Source organism: Moschus berezovskii, chromosome 23, assembly GCF_049115385.1.
Source record: "Moschus berezovskii isolate FMDL1 chromosome 23, NW_MosBer_1.0, whole genome shotgun sequence".
Taxonomy (NCBI): Eukaryota; Metazoa; Chordata; class Mammalia; order Artiodactyla; family Moschidae; genus Moschus; species Moschus berezovskii.
Window position 1 is genome coordinate 32,220,734 of NC_142482.1, and position 24,123 is coordinate 32,244,856.

Consider the following 24,123-nt stretch of genomic DNA (forward strand, 5'->3'; position numbering starts at 1 on the left):
ACTGGAGGATTTTACAACAGGAGATTGCCATCTCCAAGAAGCCAGTAGGTTCCTAACTCTGTTCTTGTCTCAACCATCTTGGTACTTTCATTTACCACGTGGAGGGGTTTTCCTAAGTCCTGGCAAGACAATGCCTGAGGTGTTTTTCAGCTGCCATGGAGGGTGGCCCTGGGGTTGGCTGTGAGACTCCAAGGGCTTGGGCGTGGGTCCAAGCCTTACAGTTCTGTGGTCTTACTCTTTATGAGGTAAGATCTGAAATAATACTGAGTCTTCCAACAGCAACAATAGTTGATCAATCAGAGCAGTCTCTGTTCTCTGTTTTCTGCAAGAAACTGAGTGATGGAGGCAGAGACTGGAGGCGACACTCCAGACCCTCCAGGGGCCCCAGGGTAGCACTTAGTTCTTTACCATGTGGTTTAAGCTATTCCAACATTTTAGTAATTGGCAGGACCCTCTTAGATCTATGTATTCCCTCCCTTCCCACCTCCCAGTTCCTCCATCTCCCTGACATCAGGCGTGGGGTCCTTGGCCAATGACTTCACTTCTCTTAAATTCCTATTTTCCTCCCTAGGCATTTTGTTAGAATTTAACAATAGTGGATGACACGGAACTGTATTCAATAACTTGTAATAATTTATAATGGAAAAGAATATATATATATATGTATAACTGAATCATTTTGCTGTGCAACAAAAACTAACATAACATTGTAAGTCAACTATACTTCAATAAAAATAATTATTTGACTATTTTGAAGAAAAGATGTGTGTGTGCTACTTAAAATGAAAAAAAAATTACAGATTAAAACTTCCAGATTAAATATTACAGATTAATTAAATATTACAGATTAAAACTCCCTCCCCCCAAATATAGCACACTGGGAAGTCATGGCCATTCCAAGATTTTCTTAATCTGGATAGTCTGATTTTGTCCTCATCTCATCATGAAAAGCATTTTCCAAAGTGTGATATTCTCCACTAATCCTCGTCCTTCCTGATTTCTTGTTGGTTTCTGACAACACTTCAGTTCTGTTCAGTTCAGTCACTCAGTCATGTCTGACTCTCCGCGACCCCATGAATCACAGCACGCCAGGCCTCCCTGTCCATCACCAACTCCTGGAGTTCACTCAAACTCATGTCCACAGAGTCGGTGATGCCATCCAGCCATCTAATTCTCGGTCGTCCCCTTCTCCTCCCGCCCCCAACCCTTCCCAGCATCAGAGTCTTTTCCAGTGAGTCAACTCGTCGCATGAGGTGGCCAAAGTATTGCAGTTTCAGCTTTAGCATCAGTCCTTCCAATGAACACTCAGGATCGATCTCCCTTAGAATGGACTGGTTGGATCTTCTTGCGGTGACAACACTTAGCTGCTCCTTCTTCATGCCTTCCCCTTTTTCTCCTTCACTTCACTTTGGGGTCTCTCTTCACTTCAGCCATTTTTGCTTTCCCTCCTCCTATGAGTCCGTCCTCCTCACCCTACTCGATCTGAGTGTGGGCTTGCAAACCTCCCCTGGGTCCTTGGCTGCTCTCTCTTGACACGCCTAGGGAGCTTGTCCATGTCTACAGCTTTAACTATCCATTTATATGAAACTTCCCCAAACTTTATTTCCACCTTAGTCACTTTTCTAAGTATTAGGAACATCTTCCCAAATGCACTGTTTCCACCTGGGTCTAAATTCAGCTTATCCGGAATCAATGCGTCTCTTCTCTCCTAACCCATCTTTTCCCAGATTTACAAACTGCTGGCTTATTTCTCCAGGTTCCCAAGCTCACAACCCCACAGGTATTCTGGGTCACAAGCCTTGAGGGCAGGAATGGGAGGAGCAATTCAGCCATTTGCTCAGTCCTGTGAATCCCTCCAGTGCCCGCGTTTTCTTTCCCTCAGCCGCCATATTGGTGTGGATGTTATCATCTCCTCAGAATCATTATCACCAGAATGACTGCAGCAATCCCCTGAACCTTCCTCTTTCCCTCTGTGTCCAATATTCAATACCATCTGCCAAATCATTTGCCTAGAACACTATTTGTCATATAGTGCTACTATCGGAGAAGGCAATGGCAAGCCACTCCAGGACTCTTGCCTAGAAAATCCCATGGACAGAGGAGCCTGGTAGGCTGCAGTCCATGGGGTCGCTACAAGTCAGAGATGACTGAGCGACTTCACTTTCACTTTCACACATTGGAGAAGGAAATGGCAACCCACTCCAGTGTTCTTGCCTGGAGAATCCCAGGGACCGGGGAGCCTAGTGGGCTTCCGTCTATGGGGTCACACAGAGTCGGACACGACTGAAGTGACTTAGCAGCAGCAGCAGCAGTGCTACTATACCATCGTCAGATACTCTAAACATTCTCAAATGCTCAGAGGAAATCTGGGCTAATTCACCTGTAAGCACGGTTACCACAACTGAAGGTAAACCCAGCTCTGACGCAATTTTCTTCTGTAACAGTTGGAGACATAACTGGCTGGCTGACCTACTCACAAGCGTTTATTGTACCTTCTTTTGCAAAATGTGTCATAAATATTAACAATAAGTATTGGTTGAAGAGATTGCTACCTCAACTTCTCACACTATTCTTGGCAACCTGAAATGCCCCATTTTTCCCTTCTGAGATTTAGTCATCATTTCAGGTCTTTTGTGCTCCGTTAGTAGCAACAAGAATTGCTATCATTTATCAAGCTTTAGCTCTATCCCGGGCTTCCCTCGTAGCTCAATCGGTAAAGAATCTGCCTGCATTGCAGGACACCTGGGTTCAATTCCTGGGTGAGGAAGATCCCTTGGAGAAGGAAATGGCAATCCACTCCAGTATTCTTGCCTGGAAAATCCCATGGACAGAGGAGCCTGGTGGGCTACAGTACATGGGTTTGCAAGAGTCAGACACGACTTAGCGACTTAAACCACCACTACCAGTTTAATGCCGGGCATTAGACTAAGCGGTGTACCTGCATGTGCCAGGCTCATTTCAATCCTTAAACCCTATATTGTTAGAACTATCAGTATCTCCATTTCACCAATGAAGAAACTGAAACGGGTAAATTAAATCACACACCCCAAGTCACAGAGTAATAGCCAACTCTGTTGCTAAATCTGAACTCTTACCCTTTCTTTGGAGTACACTGCATCTCCCTCCCTGGCTACTTCTCTGGCCCTGGTATGCATATTTTTCTGTAGCTCTATTGTGGTTTTTGTAGCACAGCATAGTTATTAGGCATATGGACTGGTCAGACTTCCTACTTGCCAGCTTTCTGTGCCTCTGGCAACTCAGTTAAAATTGTGTGTCCTTTTGTCTATAAATTAGATATTACAATAGAAACTGAGGCATGGGATTATTGTAATAACTACATGACTTAACCACCTCTGTAAAGTACTGAACACAGTGCCCAGCACAAAATAAGTACTCAGGAAACATTACCTATTATTATTAAAATCCCCAGGGCTAGTGCTTTGCCTCCTGTTACGAGTATAAACTGATTAAAAGAAAGGATTCTCTGTAATTCCACAGCTCTTTGCACAACTATCAGGATAGATGCTTCTACTAAGCTGTGACTTTAAAGGTTTCACTTTTGTGATTATCTTTTAGGAAACGGGCAAGACTCCAATTATTTTAACCATCATCACCAGAATCAGGCAATGTAAGTTGAAATGCTGAGTCGTGTGAATTCATAGCGTCCCCATAGTGAACACAGATACTTAACTCAACAAGCCTTCCTAAAGCACTTACTCTGGGTTGAAACTCCCTGACATGGGGGAAACTGAGCCTGAGAGGGCCTCCACTTAGAGACAAAGATCACAGCGATGAGTGATACTAATTTGGACTCTATGACGAATGTTGCCAGGGAAGTTTTCTAGGGGCACATTTTCTGATTTAAAAAAAAGCTCTGAAAAGCAACAACAACAAAAACCCAACTCTGATTTATTTTCTACCCATCTATATAGATCAATCCAGAAAGTGGCAGATCAGGCAAAAGATAACTAGTAATTCTTTTTCTGGGAATTGAGACACATGGTAAAGTGACATTGAATAAAAGGATGACCCCCTCCCATCCATAGTCACTTGGCAACAGAAGAACACATCCTGTTTACCTAGAACATTTCATCAGATTCTGTAAACTCTGCAAGTAACAGGGAGCCAGTGACTCTGCATGGAAGCCAGTGGGGTTGTTTTCAGTTGAAACTCGAAAGGTAGGGCCATGTCTGGGAAGCTGGCGTTACCTCCTCATTCTCACCTGCAGATGTGGGGGTGGGGGGAGGCGTTCCACTCATAAACAGTCGCAGCCAGGATCCTAAAACAGGATGCTTACCCTGCTGGCACTTCTGGCCCAAACTTCTGGGCGACCTGAAGCAGTATTATTTCTGCTTCACTATTTAGACTTTGTCTCTTACGGTTTGGACTCAGCGGTTCTCAACCTTCGCTGCATAAAAGAATCACTTTGGAGATTTACAAACAAAACCAACCAAGCAAAACAGCATGAGATTTCCCTAGAGATTCTCACTCAGTTGTTCCAGGGAAGTGTCTGGGCACTGTTTTCTTTTGCTAAGTTGCTGAGGATGATGCCAATAAACGGCAGGTGTTAGAATGTGCTCAAATCTGGACCAGGCAATAGCTGAATCTACCTACAGACTTCCAGCACAACTGGGAACCCATGTTGCTCCAAAACTGATAGAATCCAGCCAATCACATTCATTCTCTACTCTATATGATTTTCACCCTCGTGATGTTATCAACCTCTTGGTTGGAAAGGCAGAGATCTGGGCTTCTTCTCATTCCAGTGCCCCTGGAATTCTGAGCCTCTCAGTTTCGTATTTCATGCAATGGGAACATGCTACCTGCTTTACCTGTGATGAGTGAGTTGAAGGAGAAGGAGGTCTCTGTCAGCGGCTAGCACTGTGCAGTAGGGTGAAATGATTCATCAAAATACCCAGAGAAAGAATCAACATGCGCAAATTGAACAAGATGATCAAGAAACCACCAGAGAATGTCCAAAATCAGGGCCAGTTGGCCCTCTAGTTTGAAGCAGAGAAACCTTGGGAAGGGCAAGAAAATGCCTAATAGCAGTTGAAAAGTATTTTGTGATTATTCTCAGACTTGACATTGCTCATGTAACTTCATTGCAAATCCTCTCTCCATGACCCAGACTCATTTGTTCATAGTATTTTATTTCTTGTTCTCTTGTCTCGTAATAATGAATAGAAGGAAAAAATTAAAGGCCACTTTTTTACAGAAAGCTAAAAGAAATAGAAAGTGAACCCACATGTTAAATACATCTATTATTCATTAAGAAAGGGAATCTCTCCCATTGTCCCCCCATTTCCCTGGAGCCAACTGCTTAATCTAGCTGGCTAGCTGTCATTTATGTATCTATAAATCCATCCATCTATTCAGTTAATCTTCTTTTATTTTCCAGAACAGAATACCTTTGATGGACCTCAAGAGAGAAGCCCAAACTACTAGTTGAAAAATCTAGAATTTAATCCATGGGAGGTTGTTACAAATACTATGCACTCTCCAAGCCAAAACCAACCCATAAGTAACAATGGTAAAAATGAAAAAAACTATTTCAAGCTTTTCTAAATATTAAAATAACCGCTCACATTCCCCATGTATTCTTTTTTCTTTACAGTGAGGGGAAGTTATTGTTAAAGACCAATACATGAATCTGACAATGAGAATTTCTTGTACTCCTAAGTGCCCTGGCTTGCCTAAGAGCTGGGAAGACAGAAAAATCAGTCACTTAACTGGCAAGATAGATGGCAAACAATTGATTGGATAACACTGGGGAGGGAAGGAGACTAATGCATATGGGGCGTGTGGGGTTTGAAAAATTGTGAGACATAGTCTGTTATAGTAAGAATATAACTGTGCATTACGTGCGTCATTCAAAAATGAAAGTCCAGAAACATTAGCTCTTTATGAAGGGAAAAACTGAGTTGCGGTGAAGTGGTATGACCCGGCTTTCTACAAAGTATGAGAAAACACTGTTGAAGCAAACCACACACCATAGGGCAACTCCTCCTTTCTAGAACACTTGAGGCAAGCCTGCCTGCTCTTGATCCCAGTGCTTTATCTGACCTCCTTCCTAGAGCTGACTTGCAAACCCCGTTTCAATCAGTAGTTGGAGGAAGGGGTAGCTTACATTTTATATTTCCAGACTGCCTAGGACCTGAGAATACCTGCACACCTCCTGCTGCATGCAGGGTAGCCTCCCCGGCTGCCTGAAGTGGAAATCCACAGCAAGCAATTCACGAACCGTCTGGTCTCTACGGTATTTTCTGGCTCAGGGATGGGAAAATTCATTAAAAAGATAGAAAACGGAAAGCTCTTTTTACTATAGAGGAAATCCTAAAAGCACCCCAGCTCACTGCCTGATACTCCATCTTCCTAAGCACAGTCTCAGCGACTTGACCAACAGTCACACGCCCAATGCCCCTGGCCAGCCACACTTTGTGCTCGCAACATACAAGTCACAGCTACAGAAAAGAGGATTGCAACTGAAAAGTGCCTTAAAAGGAGCCTCAGAGTGACCTAGGTGCCCCTGAGGTCTTGCGACCAAGAGAGACAAACCCCAGTAGGAGAAATGCCTGTTACCTGCCCAGCACCGTCGTCCCCAGGCCGGCTCCGGCTCTGATCAGACGTCTAACAAAGTTCCAGCTCTCTGCTATGAGGCCACTTGCCCCGCAGCCTCATGCTTGATGAAGGGAGAGCCAAGCTGGGCTCATGAGGAGGGCTCAGACAGGACTGGGAGCTCCGAGCCAAGCTCAGCCTCCTCTCTGACCGCTGCCTCCCTGCCGTGGTCCTCCCAGCCTCACACAGCCATCCCCGACGGCTCGCCGCTGTTTGAAAACAAGAAGTGATTTCCTGGTCCTCTTCCCCAGATGGTGTGTGCTATTTCCCTCACGCCCATGGGAAGTCCTTCAGATCCTTCTTATCTGGAAACCTATTCACTGAGTAGCCAGACTTGTTTGGCCAAAGCACCTAATCTTTGCTTTCCTTTCTTCAGAGAAAAAACTTCAGAAAATGAAACCAGACAGAGTCCGCAAATGGGTTTGAGCTTATGGCCAGTGTAGGATGCCTGCTTTAAATCTTTGAAAGATGCCCACTAAATGAGATCGTGTTTTCAGAGTGGAAAGAAAATTAAAATTATCAATGAGCGTCATTTCTAGAAGCACCAAGAAATCAGAGATTTAAAAGTCCTGAACATGGGAAGGCCTAGTGAAATCATTTGGTCCTAGCCCTGGGTTTTAGGGAGGGTCTGTGGGGTCGCTAAGGGTCGGACACGGCTGAGCGACTTCACTTTCACTTTTCACTTTCACACATTGGAGGAGGAAATGGCAACCCACTCCAATGTTCTTGCCTGAAGAATCCCAGGGACGGGGGAGCCTGGTGGGCTTCCGTCTATGGGGTCACACAGAGTCAGACACTACTGAAGTGACTTAGCAGCAGCCCTTCAAATACACCACATTCAGAGGTATGTAGTTCTTCCAGATTTTCCAGGGAAACTCTGTGAATATTTGTGCATCAAATTACAAATTCTGTAACATTTAACCTATTGTCTCAGTTAACACTAATGTTTAAAGATAAGGAGATACATGGAAAAAGGCAGGCTGCAGCTGATTTGTTGGGTTTAAAGATGAATTAGATGAAGCAATTATACTGCAGTAAAAAATAAAGATGAATTAGAATTAGAGTTCTTGAGATGAAAATGACCTACCCATCCTCATTTTACAAGGAAGGAAACTGAAATCCAGGGAGAAACAGTGACTTGCCCAACGTCAGAACACAGATGGGAAGTGACAAATGGTCACCTCATTGTTCTTAAACATCTCTCTCTGTGGAATACTCTTCAACTTCCTATTCTGAAGCCCTGCCCACAGAAAGCCTGATGAATGGGCCCTGGCCTAGGGCCCAGGAATCTGCATTGTAAGTGCCCCAGTAAAAAGGGCATCCCTAGACTGCATTGAGAGATACCCTCCTATTGTCAGGACAGTGTGTCAGTGCAAGGACCCCAGAGTCAGACTGCAGGGATTCAAACCGTAGGGCCACTGATTCCTATTTATGTGGCCTTGGAGATGTTATGAGACCTCACTGAGACTCAATTTTATTATGTGTGAAAGTGGAATAATAATACTGCTGAGGCTGCAAAGGCTCTGATAAAAGCCTGGCATGGAGGACGAACTCCAGAACTGGAGACCTGGGCTCCAGTCCTCCAAGCTCTTGGATCTTCCCTGTCCCACATCATTCTCCTTCCTCCTGGCCAGCCTTCCCTTCCAGCCAGAGCTCCCATCCTGTAGGCATATCAGCAAATACTTGTCATATTCAGGCTGGGGACAAGGGCGAATGTTGGCAAAATGAGGATGAACCTTCAAAAGACTGGATTGGCAAACATTTTGTTCGCGTTTTTCTGCAACCTCTTATGGAAGAACCCAAATGAATTTTTGGCCAAGACAACATTATTATTCTCCTTCTTGGTACTGATTCTCAATTGTATTCTCCAGCCCATTCCACACCAGCATGGGAGATGGTGGTGGTTGCCCCCAACAGCTGACCCTTCACCTCCTCTCTGCTGCCAGCCTGGGCCTGGTTACGCGCTCAGGGGTGAACTGTGATAGGTTTAAAGTCCAGTAACATCATTCTCCTTGCTGGACCCTGGTACATGCTTAGACATGTGGCCAGATGTGGATGTATATCACCTCTGGATTTACTATCAGTGGCACAATGTGTGTGCATGCTCATGTCCGACTCTTTTGTGACCCCATGCACTGTAGCCCGCCAGGCTCCTCTATCCGTGGAATTTCCCAGGCAAGAATATTAGAGTAGGTTTCCATTTTCTCCTCCAGGGGATCTTCCTAACCCAGGGATCATTGACAGGCAGATTCTTTACCCTTGAGCCACTTGGCACAATAAAGGGCCTTATTATTTAATCCAGTACTAATTGCCTTACCTGTAGTAAAGTGGTGAATCGCTATGAAAAATAAATCTTTTCTTTCTATAGAAAATATTCATGACACAGAAAGTCAACTATATTTCAATTAAAAAACAATTCTATAAAAAATAAATAAAATACTACCCTTGGCCAATAAATAAATAAAATAGTAAGACACATAGACACACAGTCAAATAGCTTAAATCATATTTTAGAATTTAGTTGATCCTTGGACAGTGTGCGTGGGTCTACTTGCACGCCGATTTTCTTTTTTTTTCATTTAAATGCATACAACTGTACGACACGATCCACGTTGCTTGGTTGACTTCTTGTATGTGGAACCAGGATACAGAGTAACGATTGTAAAGTTGTGTGCAGATTTTCAGCTGTGCAGAAGTGACTACCCTTAAACCTATGTTGTTCAATGGTCTACTGAATTCCAAATTTTTTGTGCTAAATATTTGAGGTATTGACTTTTTCTATACAAAATGGACAGAGATATTCTAGATTCATTTTTACACTAAAAACCTATAATATTAAATATAAGTAGTAGAAAACGCCTGGGTCTTGAAACCCCAGTGCGGCATTAATAGTGTGGACACCAGATCCCCCCACTCATAGCTCCTCAGAAGCTTACTTGGTTATTTTATCTTTCTGTGCCTCGGTTTTCTCATCTGCAACATCAGAGTAATAATAAGAACGACTTCAGGGTTGTAGGGAAGATTGAATGAGTTCCACACCTGTAAAAATGCTTATGAAAGTGCCTGGTACTTAGTAAGCATGTGTTGGGTGTTGGCTCTTGTTATTGTTATTATAGCATCACCAATTCCATGGACATGAATTTGAGCAAACTCTGGAAGATAGTGGAGGACAGAGGAGCCTACAGTCCATGGGGTCACAAATAGTCGAACATGACTTAGTGACTGAACAACAGCAATAATGTTATTTCTGCAGGAATGAGATTTTTGTGGTAATAACATGGAGGGATTTGGCACTGCCTCTGCCTTTGCTTTCTGTTGGCTTTGACTCTGGTTCCACACAGATTGGCACTTTGAAGATGCCTCCAGAATATATTTTCTTGTCTCTGTCATGAGATCTGGTTCCTTTGGGGGTAACTTGAGTGGATTAGTATAAGTGTAGATGAATAACAGCAGCTGTGTTGGAAGGAATGAAGAAAACATAGGAGGAAAACCAGTTGTATAGCATAGGGAGCTCAGTTCAGTGCTCTGTAATGACCTAGATGGATGGAATTGGGGGTGGTAGTGGAAGGGAGGTTCAAGAAAAAGCAGATGTATGTAGACATATGGGAGAAGGCAATGGCACCCCACTCCAGTACTCTTGCCTGGAAAATCCCATGGACGGAGGAGCCTGGGAGGCTGCAGTCCATGGGGTCTCAAAGAGTCAGACACGACTGAGCGACTGCACTTTCACTTTTCACTTTCATGCATTGGAGAAGGAAATGGCATCCCACTCCAGTGTTCTTGCCTGGAGAATCCCAGGGATAGGGGAGCCTGGTGGGCTGCCGTCGGACGCGACTGAACCGACTTAGCAGCAGCATGTATACATAGCTGTTCAGCAGAAACTAACACAACATTGTAAAGCAATTATACTCCCAAAAAAGAGGCGGGTGGTGGGGATCACTAAAAGAATGTTGCAGGCTGAGAGCTTTGGAAAGTAATTGCAAGGGAGGATTGAATGTCTGGTAGTGGAGTTTACCCAGTCCGGGAGAGGAAAGCTCGAAGACCTTCAGAAAAGAGGGTCATTCGTAGAGATGAGGATGGACCTAGAGTCTGTCATACAGAGTGAAGTAAATCAGAAAGAAAGAAATACTTTATATTAACACACGTATGTGGAATCTAAAAAGAAAAAGATGATAGAGACAAGCTTATTTGCAGGGCAGGAAGAGAGACAGAGCAATGGGCATGTGGACACAGCGGGGAAAGGAGGAGTGTGATGAACTGGGAGATTAGGGATGACATATATACACTGCTGCCTAGTCGCTTCGGTCTTGTCGGACTCTGTGCGACTGTACCGGCTTCAGCCCGCCAGGCTGCTCTGTCCATGGGGATTCTCCAGGCAACAATACTGGAGTGGGTTGCCATGCCCTCCTCCAGGGATCAAACCCAGGTCTCCTGCATTGCAGGCAGATTCTTTACCGTCTGAGCCACCAGGGAAGCCCAAGGATACTGGAGGGGGTAGCCTGTCCATTCTCTAGGGGATCTTCCCAAGCCAGGAATCGAACCGAGGTCTCCTGCATTGCAGGAGGATTCTTTACCAACTGAGCTATCAGGGAAGCCCCGTGTATACACTACCGAGTGTCAAACAGACAGCTAGTGGGAAGCTGCTGTACCACACAAGGAGCTCAGTGCTCTGTGCTGACCTGGAGGGGTGATGGGGAGGAGGGGGGATGGTGGGAGGGAGGTCCCAGAGGCAGGGGATATATGCATATATATAACGGACTCTCTTTGTTGTACAGTAGACACTGAAACAGCATGTAAAGCAATTGTCCTTCAATAAAGGAAGAGTAACAATGTGGGGGAGCTTGACTTGGATACCTCTTGCCTTAAAAAACACCCTGCTGTGAGAGTCAGATCCTGGGTTCACACTTTGAAAATGCTGTCTTTTTCCTGTTTGCCTCTGGCGGTGGGGCGCCGTCGACTCTGACATCGGACTGGGCATTGTCAAGGTGGCTGTCCGTTTGCCTCCCGGAGGAGCAATTCCTCTCTCGCCCACTGTCCTGTTTGTTTCTAGGAACACTGTGCTCGTGGCACTCTCTTCACAACGAAAACAACGACCAATAAAAAATGGAACCACCATATGGTCTCGGCTGCAACCCAGAGGCCAGTGCTGATGGGAAGACTTTGCCCTGTCGCAGCTACAGCTGCTGTTCGCTGGGAAAGAGCCCTTGTCTGAGTTCTATGATGTTGGAGTTGGTGGCAAGTTGAAACCAGACTTCCACCTGACTGCGATGGTGCAGCCTGAGTCGCTAGTTCAACTAGTCGTGTTATCGACATTTGTGTTAGTATGAGGCATCACTTAGGACTTGAGGGGTTAGCCTCGCTGGAGACAGAGCTATTTGCTCAGGCAGAAATGTAAGCACCAAGTAATGTGTCTTACCCGGAACATTCCAGGCTGTGTCATGCTTTTTCCCCTCCCCCTTCATCATCTGGCTAACTTTTAATCTTCAATTAAGTAGCAGATGTTATTTCTTCCAAAGACCTTCCCACCCCTCCCAGGCTGAGTCAGGTTCTTTTTCTCCCTGACCCCAAACTAGCAGGTATGTGTCTTTCTGCAGGTACCACACTATACTCAAACGATCATTTTAATGCATTGACTAAGTGCCTTGAGGGCTGGGCCTTGTCTTATGTATTTATGTATTGTATGCCCAGATCCTCACTCAATGTTGGCACGTCATAGGTGATCCAGAAAAGCAAACAAAAGGACTACCCCATGATCCAGCAATCCCACTTCTGGATATACATCCAAAGAAAACCATAATTTGAAAAGATACATGCACCCCACTGCTCATAGCAGCACTATTTACAAGCAGCCAAGACAGGGAAGCAACCTAAATGTCCATCAACAGATGAATGGATAAGGAAGATACAGTACATATATACAACGGAATACTACTTAGCCATAAAAAACAATGAAATAATGCCACCTGCAGCAACATGGATGGACCTATAGATTATCATAGTAAGTGGAGTAAGCCCAAGAAAAACAGATACATGATATCACTCATGTGTGGAATCTAATTTACAAAACAGAAACAAACTCTCATATTTCAAAACCAAAAATTTGGTTGCCAAAGGGGAAATGTTGGGGTGAGGGATAAATTAGGAGTCATTAATATACACACACTGCTATATACAAAATAGATAACCAGCAAGCACTTACTGTATAGCACAGGGACCGCTACTCAGTATTCTATAATAACCTATTTGAGAAAAGAGTCTGAAAAAGAATGACGATGTGTATGCATGTGCGTGCTCAGTCGCTCAGTTGTGTCTGACTCTATGTGACCCTTTGGACTGTAGCCTACCAGGCTCCTCAGTCCATGGGATTCTCCACGCAAGAATACTGGAGTGGGTTGCCATGTCCTTCCTCTAGGGGATCTTTCTGATCCAGGGATTGAACCCGTATCTCCTGTGTCTCCTGCATTGCAGGCGAATTCTTCACCTGCTGAGCCATCAGGGAGGCCCCGAATATGTGTATATCTATAACAAATCACTTTGCCATACACCTGAAACTAACACAACCTTGTAAAGCAACTATACGCCAATAAAATTTTTTAAAAAGACAAACAAAAGGAAATCTCTTCACCTCGTTCCATTGCTGGATTTTCCTCTTAATGCTGGCTGGTCCCATGGCTCAGTCTTTGGAGCTCTTCTCTGCGGACCCTTATTCCCCAGGTGATCTCCACCAGTTTCATGGTTTAAATCTTTGTGCTGATGACTTCAAAATATCTACCTTGATCACAGACTTCGCCCCTGCACTCCTAACCCATATATCCAACTACCTACTTGCTATCTGCACGTGGATCTTCAATAAGATTTCCAACTGAGCATGTCCAAAACAAAACTCTTGATTTTCCCTTTCAAACCACCTTTTCCAACAGCCTCTCTCATTTCAGTAAAAGGCATCTGCACCCTTCCAGGTTCAGTTCAGTTCAGTTCAGTCGCTCAGTCGTGTCCGACTCTTTGCGACCCCATAGATCACAGCACGCCAGGCCTCCCTGTCCATCACCAACCCCTGGAGTTCACTCAAATTCATGTCCATCGAGTCGGTGATGCCATCCAGCCATCTCATCCTCTGTCGTCCCCTTCTCCTCCTGGCCCCAATCCCTCCCAGCATCAGAGTCTTTTCCAGTGAGTCAACTATTTGCATGAGGAATACTGGACTACAGCATCAGTCCTTCCAATGAACACCCAAGACTAGTCTCCTTTAGGATGGACTGGTTGGATCTCCTTGCTGTCCAAGGGACTCTCAAGAGTCTTCTCCAACACCACAGTTCAAAAGCATCAATTCTTCAGCGATCAGCTTTCTTCACAGTCCAACTCTCACATCCATACGTGACCACTGGAAAAAATCATAGCGTTGACTAGGCGGACCTTTGTTGGCAAAGTAATGTCTCTGCTTTTTAATATGCTGTCTAGGTTGGTCATAACTTTCCTTCCAAGGAGTAAGCGCCTTTTAATTTCCTGGCTGCAATCAGCATTCGCAGTGATTTTGGAGCCCAAAAAATAACATCTGACACTGTTTCCACTGGTTCTCCATCTATTTCCCATGAAGTGATGGGACCAGATGCCTTGATCTTAGTTTTCTGAATGTTGAGCTTTAAGCCAACTTTTTCACTCTCCTCTTTCACTTTCATCAAGAGGCTTTTTAGTTCCTCTTCACTTTCTGCCATTACGGTGGTGTCATCTGCATATCTGAGGTTGTTGATATTTCTCCTGGCAATCTTGATTCCAGCTTAACTACACATTAAATAGATAACTAATAGGAACCTACTGCACAGCACAGGGAACATTACTCGATAGTCCGTAATAACCTACATGGAAAAGAATCTTAAAAAAGTGGATATGCATACAACTGATCCCTTTGCTGTATACCTGAAACAAGCCCAACACTATAAATCAACTATACCTTAATAATTTTTTTTTAAAGAGGGTAGTGGGGTTAGAGAGAAGTGGAGACCCGTGGAAAGAGGGGAATATTTCAGAGAGCAGTTCTTAACTGTGCCTGAGGGCAGACAAACAGCTTATTCATTAAAATCATCCCTCTGTCTGGTGTAAGAGGATGACTCAGCCTTGCTCTTCCCAAAGACCTGCCTCTTTCTTCTCTTGGCTCTGAGGCCCATTTCCTCTTTCATCCTCAGTGTCGATCAGTCCCAGAAGCATACAAACATGGTCTAAAATCTCTCCTGAAAAGCCCTGCTTTAATATCTCTTTCCTCACTGACTGTAATATTTTCCTGCTCCTTTCACAGCAACTCTTGAGCAAAGAGTTGAATGCATCAGTGTTTCTCTCCACTTCCTCATGTCTCTTCTCTGACCTCTATGTTGGTCAAATCCATCTTCCTTCCCGAGTGCTGCGCTAGTGGCTCTCATGACAGTCACCACGGGTCAGTGGTGCATTTCATTGTCCTTAACCCAGCATGTGGCAGAGTTGGCTATTCCCTCCTCCCTGAACCCCATTTTGTTCAGGCTTCTGTGGCATCCAGTCTTCCGATCTTCCTCCTAACCAAGGGTCTCTCCTCCTTGCTCTCCATCCCCGTGGTGGCCTTTCTTCCTCTATTTACCCTCTAAATTTATCCTGGTCCCTGGTCCCAGCATTCTCTTCCACCTATGTTTTCTTACAGGGTAGCCTCACCTGGCTCTACACTTGAAAGGACATTCATGGGTGAGGGCAAAATAAAGATATTTCTAGGTGGTCTAGTGGTTAAGACTTGCCTTTTCAATGCAGGGGTTTGATCCCTGGTCAGGGAGCTTAGGTCCCACATGCCTCATGGCAAAAAACCCAACATATAAAACAGAAGCAATATTGTAACAAGTTCACTAAATACTTTTTAAATGGTCCATGTCAAAAAAAAAAATCTAAGAAAAAGATATCTCTAGACATAGACTAAAAGAGCTTGTATCTCCCTGGCCCTGGCTGAAAAGACTATTAAAATAAGATTCAAAATCAGAATTTGTGCCCTGGACCCTTTTGGCTATCTGGTGAAGTCTATGATTCCTTCTCAGAATAGTGCTTTTAAATGCATAAAACAAATACGTAGTATTACAAGGCAAAATAATAATACTGAAATATTGTTATCAAAATATTAAAATAATGCGATTCAGTAATATATTTGCTTCTTTCTTAATCTATTCAATTAAAAGTTTTAATGAGACAGGTTTAGTAACTGTCACACACTTTATAAAGAGATGGGAATAAACTAGATTTTTAAGGGTCTGCAACATAGTAATGGTATTTCTTGGTGACAAAGTCATATGTGCTGTTAATATGGTTGTGGCTTGTCACCCAGGTTCCTAGTTAAAGGAAATCCTAAATAGTAATTAGATGTTAATAAAAAATAAAGATTTTTTTCCCTTTCAAGTTTGTGGACACCACCCCTGAATTTTATTCAAGTGGTGTCCATGAAACTTAATGTATTTAAGATAGAAAATTGAATTCTTGAGAACCGATCCTTTAAAATCTACTTTTTAACTATTAGTTTTTTTTAAAAAAATTATTAGATAAAAATGACTACTTTGAAGGTGGGCTTGTAAAAGAAAATATGTATCAAAATAATAAGTAACTGTGACAAGGAAGATAGTATGTATTCAATGAATACTTTTCTGATCACTAAGTGAATCTAGGGGAGATTTTATTTTGTGGGTTCATCCCTTTCCAAGGACTAGGATTATACTCTGTCAGGAGAATCCAGTATTTTCAAGGGCATAGACACGGTGTGGTTTTGACTGCTAACACACTGTGCCCACCAAGATCCCCCACTCCTTCATAAGGCTACAGGAGTCCCCCCATGTGGACTGGGGTGGGTGGGGAGCAGGGGAGCAGTTGGTGGTGGGCAGGAGATACTCCACTGTCTTAGCCAAAGAGAGAAAATAGCTTTTAAAGTAGAGTTAGAAATCCTCAGCACATAGGAGACACTCAATAAATTTTCCAAGACTCACAATACCAAGATAACATTACTAGGACAGCATCACCTTCTGGTCAATCAGCGAAGGCCATCCCTGTGGCAAGATGGCCGCCCTCCGGGACACCTCTTGCCTTCCATCTGAGTCCCTGCTCCAAGGCCGCTTCACATCTAACAGTCGGGTCTCTCCGCCTCCACTTCCCTCAGTTCTTCGGAGCCATGATGTATTCTTTTTAAAATGCTCTTTCAAGAATACGTATTATGTCAGGCACAATGACAACACTTGTTTCTGAAAGAAATCGGAAAAGGTTGGGCTGATGCCTGTGTCTGTGGACAACAATGGCTCTCAAATCCAGCCCCAAGAAGGGACCTAAAATAAGCTCCAGGAGGAGAAGCATAAAATGGGGGGCGGTTAACAGTGATGAAGATGGAAAATGAAGCACAAATGGTAATCCATCAACATTTCTGATGTTCAGCTCCTTGGGGAGAAGGAAGAATGTGCTTTTAAAGGCTCAGAGATGTGGAGTGCTGGAAAACCAGATGGCTCTTGACTGAGCCTTAGGGAAACAAGCTAGTCCATCATTAGCACGATTAGTCCATCATTAGACTGAGAACACCGCTTGTTATTTTACTGGAAGTGAATCGCTTTTGAAGAAAATTGAAGGGCTAGATATTACCCATATTACTCAATAAACTAGCTCCTGTTCAAAGCAACTTACTTGTTTTAATACTGGGAAAAGCATTACTTTTTCGAGTGCCCTATCCAGAGGTTGAGGGAATTCTCGTCTCCTGAAATTTAAGTCATGCATAAGCCATCTCTTTGGAAACTCCTCTGTTCCATTTCATGCCATGATGGCAAACTCTGAGAGTCTGTCTGACCTACCAGTGTGCTTGGTGATCAGGTTGGCAAACCCAAAGTTTAGTTGTCCTAGGTTCTAGCCTATACTTTTTGAGTATTTCAGGGACAGATGGAGTTAAGAGATGAAGGGAAAGGTGTTCATGGTGGCTGCTATGGCCCTTGGCAATGATCCAGCATGGAGCAAGGGGTTGCTGCGCTGCATGGAGGTTGCCCAGCCCCATCCAACTCCACGACCTAGGCCAGAACAATGAATCCAAGTTTCCAAGTTCAAGACCTTTCCTAACTACATCACCCTCTATAATTCAAAGCCAGCCTCTTGGGACCACTGAATTATTTTTAGAGTTGATGCATAGTACACAAAACACAGCTACCTTTTAACAATTATATGATTATTCCAGGACCCATCCCTTCCGTTTGCCTTGTCTGACCTGGAACATTAACAGGGGGAAAACCACATATATTTTTAGTGTTTTCTTGAATTCCTCAAATGTTGTTCCCTTTTCCATCTTATTTATGGCCAGAAGGATCTGGTCTTTGTGCTTTATCCAGTGGGATGTTCACATACATACCTTCTCCTGGGGCTCTTTATTTGAACCTGTTAGACCCTCACTAAGGGCTTCCCTGGTAGCTCAGCTGGTAAAGAATCTGCCTGCAATGCAGGAGACCCTGGTTCGATTCCTGAGTCAGGAAGATTCACTAGAGATGAGATAGGCTGCCCACTCCAGTAATCTTGCCTGGAGAATCCCCATGGATGGAGAAGCCTGTTAGGCTACATATAGTCCATGGAGCTGCAAAGAGCTGGGCACGACTGAGAGACTAAACACACAGACCTTCACTAAATAAGGGCACTCTTATCAGTGACCTCTGGCCCTTGGGTCAGTGACCTGCATCAGTAATTCTCCCATATTTTCCCTTCCTAAGTGATTGCAGCCATGAAATTAAAAGATGCTTACTCCTTGGAAGCAAAGTTATGACCAACCTAGATAGCATATTAAAAAACAGAGACATTACTTTGCCAACCAAGGTCCATCTAGTCAAGGCTATGGTCATGTATGGATGTGAGAATTGGACTGTGAAGAAAGCTGAGCGCCGAAGAATTGATGTTTTGAAATGTGGTGTTGGAGAAGACTCTTGAGAGTCCCTTGTACTGCAAGGAGATCCAACCAATCCATTCTAAAGGAGATCAGTCCTGGGTGTTCACTGGAAGGACTGATGCTAAAGCTGAAACTCCAATACTTTGGCCACCTCATGCGAAGAGTTGACTCACTGGAAAAGACTCTGATGCTGGGAGGGATTGGGGGCAGGAGGAGAAGGGGATTACAGAGAATGAGATGGCTGGATGGCATCACCAACTTGATGGACATGAGTTTGAGTGAACTCCAGGATTTGGTGATGGACAGGGAGGCCTGGCGTGCTGTGATTCATGGGGTTGCAAAGAGTCGGTCACGACTGAGCGACTGAACTGAACTGAACTGAAGTGCTAAAATCACCTTATACATCAAATGCTTGTCCAGGGATATTTATGCATACTAAGAGCAATATTTAAGTATCCTTTTACGATTGACATAAAATTTCCCAAGAATTATGTAATGACAAAGAGAGAAAATACATGTGTGTATTCCCTAAACCCATGAATACACACATACATACAGGTACAGACATGCATATGTACACTTTTATCACACACATATATACACATTCCTCTGCACTGTAAATTCAAATTGAATAAGGCAGCAACCAGCACTCATAATTCTGGACCATGGAAGCCTCTAGTATATTTGACATCTGGACCAGATCTTTTATTAACTTTCCCCTCTTTTATATGAGAACATTATTTTCAGTAATAATCCTTATTTTCTGGATTAATTCTTTAGATTTAGAACAACTAAAAAAGAAAAAAAAATTCACTGAAATATTCATTTTCAGTAAAACATTTCAGTGTGAGCTAACACCTGTATTTGTCAAACAAAATGAGTACACTGTGCAAGTAGTACTCTCCTTTGCTATTTTAAATTTTAAACACAAATAAAAATTCTGTAAAGTTCCATAGAATGACAGAATTGAAGCAACGGTTGTACAGTTTATTTGTATATACAATTTTCATGCTAATTTGACTTATTTTTTAGCCTGGGGTACAAATGCAGGGGCAGATCAGTATGCAGGGCAGCATACTGTTCAAATGCAGGGGGATAGAGACACTTGGGGGCTTCCCTGGTGGCTCAGATGATAAAGAATCTGCCTGCAATGCAGGCGATGCAAAGATCCTCTGGAGAAGGAAATGGCAACCCACTCCAGTGTTCTTGCCTGGGAAATCCCATGGACAGGGGAACCTGGTGGTCTACCATCCACGGGGTCGCAAGGAGTCAGACATGACTGAGTGACTAACACACACAGAGACACACCTGGAGCAACCTCAGACAGTTTCAAACCATCAGGAACTTATTCTTGGAACCAGCATGTGTGGCGAAGTCCCTGTGTGCCAGGAGCCAGTATATGACAGAGTTTTCTGAATTAACTCCTATGCAGAACGCAATCTTCATCGAAAGATAAGTAATACAAATATGGTAACTAGGAGCTTAGATTCTATTACTAAAACTTGCCTGTGATAACAGCAATTATATAGAACTTAGACCAACAAAAGGTTTTTTTAGGAAGAGCATTTTGTCACTGACATTGTTTGGAATTGCCACTTCACAGTGATCATTTTTATTTTTTAAAGACTTTTAGTGTGTTTCATTATTGATCTTAAGTTCTCCCCAGACATGTACCACCTTATTGCCTGCACCTGGAAGAAGCTCTCCCCACCACCCACCTTTGTGCCCTGGATTCCAGATTGTCTTGTAAACTTGTCTCACTAATACAGGAAACTTTGGTGTTAGAGGGTCACCGATCCTGTTTTTGCTAGCCTCTTCTGTTTTAGCTTGAAGTGGTACTATTAGAAACACAGACCCAAAGGGCTGGAGGGAGGACTTGGCACCAGCAAACAGAAGTGGAGGAGACCCTCTGGCAAAGGAAGACCACTTGAGTCCTCAGACTCTAAGGCAATGCCCATCTTCTCCAGGGGAAGCTCATCTTCCAGGAGTCCCCTACCTGCTTCTCATCTCAGCTCTATCTGGAAACATCTCCCTGACCTGAGGAAGGAAGAATGGCAGAGTCTCTTTCTCAGTACTCTTGTAAGCATCCCCAGGCCACCTGGAGAAAAAAAAAATGTGCTTGTGGCACTGACCCGGAAGTCAGAAGGGAAACCAGTTTTGCTCCACTTAACTCTGAAGGAAGGAAGCAGGAAGCTCTGCATGGGGATGGGCGGAGCCTCCTCTGGGACGGGCTGTCCTGTTCTTCTCCCTGACCCTCTCCCCGATCAAGGATCCAGCACAGAAAACAGAGCCTCTGCCGCAGGTCCCACATCTCTCTCAGGCGCAGAGACAGGAAACAATCCTTACAGCTACTGCTAAGTGTTTACACCATGCCACATGGTGGGTCAACGCCCAGCCAAGCCTCATGTTTCTGGGAGGGATGAATGATTTTCATCCCCACTTTACTGCCAGCCTGGAATGCTTGGTCTCAGAGCCTCTGACTCCGTGAGAATGGAAAAACTAGAGCATCCCATGTCCAAAAGCCTTTCTGTCCTGTCTGGGGGTAGTTAGCTGGAGGTGAGCCCCTCCTGTGCCCCGAGGATCTGTAGACACTGGAGGGTGAACCTTGACCCCTGCGGTTGCACTGCTGGATGTATAGTATTGGGACCCATGGGGTACTGTGAATCACGTCTGTCTGCCCAGAGAGCAAGACGTAGAAGTGGGCAGAGTGGACTTCTGGATAACTTACTAGTATAATACGTGTATAATCAGATGCCAGGCCTCTTCTTCCAAGCCATGCATCATCCATTCCTTCACCAGATACTGTTAAAAACCTGCGCCCCAGACACTTATGAAGACCCCAGCAATAAGCGGTGACGAACACAGCTGTCCCCGAGGAGCTGTGTTCCAGCTGAAAGAGCATGCTGGCTGCCCTCCGATCCATCCTCACCCTTCTCTGCCTGGCTTTGTGCACTGAGGGATCCACCCCACACCCTGTGGCACCTTGTCATCTGGGCGAGCAGGAGATCCCAGCAGGAGATGGTAGGATGGGAGGAAAGCGGAGCCAGGGATCTACCGCCCTCCCTCCTCGCTGGGCTACAGTTTGGCAGTGGCTATATTGCTCCATCCTCAGCCACAGATTCTGGGGAACCCCCTTTTCCACATACACAGGTCTTGCCAAGCTTCTCTGACACCGCAACCCAACCTCTGACCCTTTCCTGCCCTACAGGAGGTGATCAAGGGCTTCCTGGTGCTGCAAGTCTCCTGTTGACTAAAAGCCTACACCTTTCCAAGGAACCTTTGAGAGTGTGGTTTCTTTCCTGGTGTGGCCTTGACAGATAGAGTAATATTGACAATAAACAAACAAATAAGTTATCTATCAGATGGGCAAGCGTGCTATGCAGAAACATAAAGGTAATAAGGAGTGTGTGTGTGTGTGTCCATGTGTGTTGATGAGGTGGCATCACACTACTCTTTCTAACATGTTTCCCCAAATCCCCTTTCCAACCCTTGTGCCATCCTTCCTCTGCCTCACTGGTTCAAATCTCTTATTATTGGGTTTTCCACTGGATTCTCAATTTTTCTTATCTGTATTAATCAAAGCAGGTCAGCCTGTCACACCTCCACCCTTCAAATGTATACCCCAACTTCCCAAGCCAAATGCACTCCTCCATTTACCTCCTAGTTCCAAGGTGATCCTCCATTATCGACAACCAGACATGTTTCCTATGTCATGTAGTTTGTGAGTCAATGTGATTTATAATTTAATTTTGTGTTTGGGAAGCCCAGGCACTTTGTTCCCTGAAGAACTAATTCCAATGCTTGTTCTTGAAACTTCTTTTTAGAAAGGCAATACCCAGGGTGTCTTCAAAGGATCTTCCTCTCTTGCCCTGCTTTCTGCTGGCCTTAGACCCTACCACCTATTGACTGCTGCTTGTGTGTTTTTGTAATTTCTGTTCTATCAGGCATCTAGGTGGCCAGTGATAATGAGCCACTTTGGAGGCTGCCATCAAAAAGGGAAGTGGTGGGATGAGGCCGCGGGAGGTGGGTTGCTCTCTGATGGAGTTCAGGACACTCTCCCCCCAAATATGGCATCTTGGGGTTTGGAGTTTGAGAGTCTGAGAAAATGGCAGAAGTAGGAAAGTCTCTCTGATCTTCCCCTGCCCTTCCACTCTGAAGCAAATCCTAAGACCTTTATGTGAGAGGCGCCCTCTCTCTGCCCCAGGGATGCTGAGAAGAATCTGAGCAAAGAGGACTTGCTAAGCTTTCACCGGTTCCCTACACTTCCTCACACCCTGTCCTTCCTCAGCCTTCCCACACTCACCACTCTTCACTAGCCCTACCACAGAGGCACTCAGGTTTAACTGTTTCTTTAGGTCTTCATTTATTTATAAAGGAGTCATTGTCATGGGAAACACATTAAATAAATATGTATACTTTCCTCCTGTTCACCTGCCTTTGTCAGTCCAAGTTTCAGATGGAGCCAGTGACTCTAAGAGGTCAAGGAAAGCTTTCTCCTCTTCTTCACCTCAAAACCAGGGGTGAGACCTTGGGGCACACTGCTCTTCACACCATATGAGGGAACATCCTGGTGGGTACCAAGCAGCACCTGGACTGCACGATCCTCCCTGTGATCCTCATGGGGGGAATGCTTAATAAGCCTATGAGGTTCAATGACGGGGACTCTCGGGCCTTCTCACCAGAATCTCAGGGTGGGGTCCAGAGTCATGACCAAACTCTCCAGGTGACTCTTGTGCAAATTATACTCTGAGAAGTACCGTCCTGCAGACCACCTGCCATGTTCCACCACAAAGGACTTCACAGGGGCCTTTATCTTCCCCCCTGCAATTCACCTTATTTTTCCTTTTCCCCGTTTTTTCCAGACATCACCAAAGCAAAAGAGACTCACTGCTCCCTCCTTTAACTAGTGGTTCTTTCCTGTGGGTAGGAATCACGCGCAAACAGGGTCAGCTGAATGGCCAAGCTCGAGGCATCTGGATTGAACACAAGCAGGGCTGAATTAAACGAAAAGATGCTTACTTTTGGAAGAAAAGTTATGACCAACCTAGACATATTATAAAGCAGAGACACTACTTTGACAACAAAGGTCCGTCTAGCCAAAGCTCTGGTTTTTCCTATAGTCATGTATGGATGTGAGAGTTGGAATAAAGAAAGTTGAGCGCAGAAGAATTGATGCTTTTGAACTGCAGTGCTGGAGACTCTTGAGAGTCCCTTGGACTGCAAGGAAATCCAACCAGTCCATCCTAAAGGAGATCAGTCCTGAATATTCATTCGGAGGACTGATGCTGCAGCTGAAACTGCAATACTTTGGCCACCTGATGCAAAGAATGAACTCATTTGAAAAGACGCTGATGCTGGGAAAGATTGAAGGCAGGAGCAGAAGGGGATGACAGAAGATGAGATGGTTGGATGGCATCACTGACTCAGTGGACATGAGTTTGAGTAAACTCTGGGAGTTGGTGATGGACAGGGAGACTTGGTGTGCTGCAGTCCATGGGGTTGCAAAGAGTCGGACATGACTGAGCAACTGAACTGAACTGAACTGAACTGACTGAACTGAGAGCTGAGCTGGGACTGGAACCCAGGTGGGTTCAAAAGTGTTGGGGGGAACA

General features: G+C 44.5%; 1 protein-coding gene across 6 annotated transcripts in view; it reads right to left on the minus strand.

Annotated features, from left to right (window-relative positions):
• Nucleotides 1-24,123, minus strand: part of ADGRF5 (adhesion G protein-coupled receptor F5) — a 106,987-nt gene that overhangs the window by 66,860 nt on the left and 16,004 nt on the right. The window contains exon 1 of one of the 6 annotated variants that reach the window (XM_055405886.2): nucleotides 20,508-20,583. The exons of 1 other annotated variant lie outside the window; for it this stretch is intronic. The gene's annotated coding sequence lies outside the window, so the exon portion shown is untranslated. Of the gene's footprint in view, nucleotides 1-6,582; nucleotides 7,030-20,507; nucleotides 20,584-24,123 lie in introns of those variants that run through there. 4 more of the 6 variants (XM_055405884.2, XM_055405887.2, XM_055405889.2 and 1 more) reach the window with 4 other exon arrangements.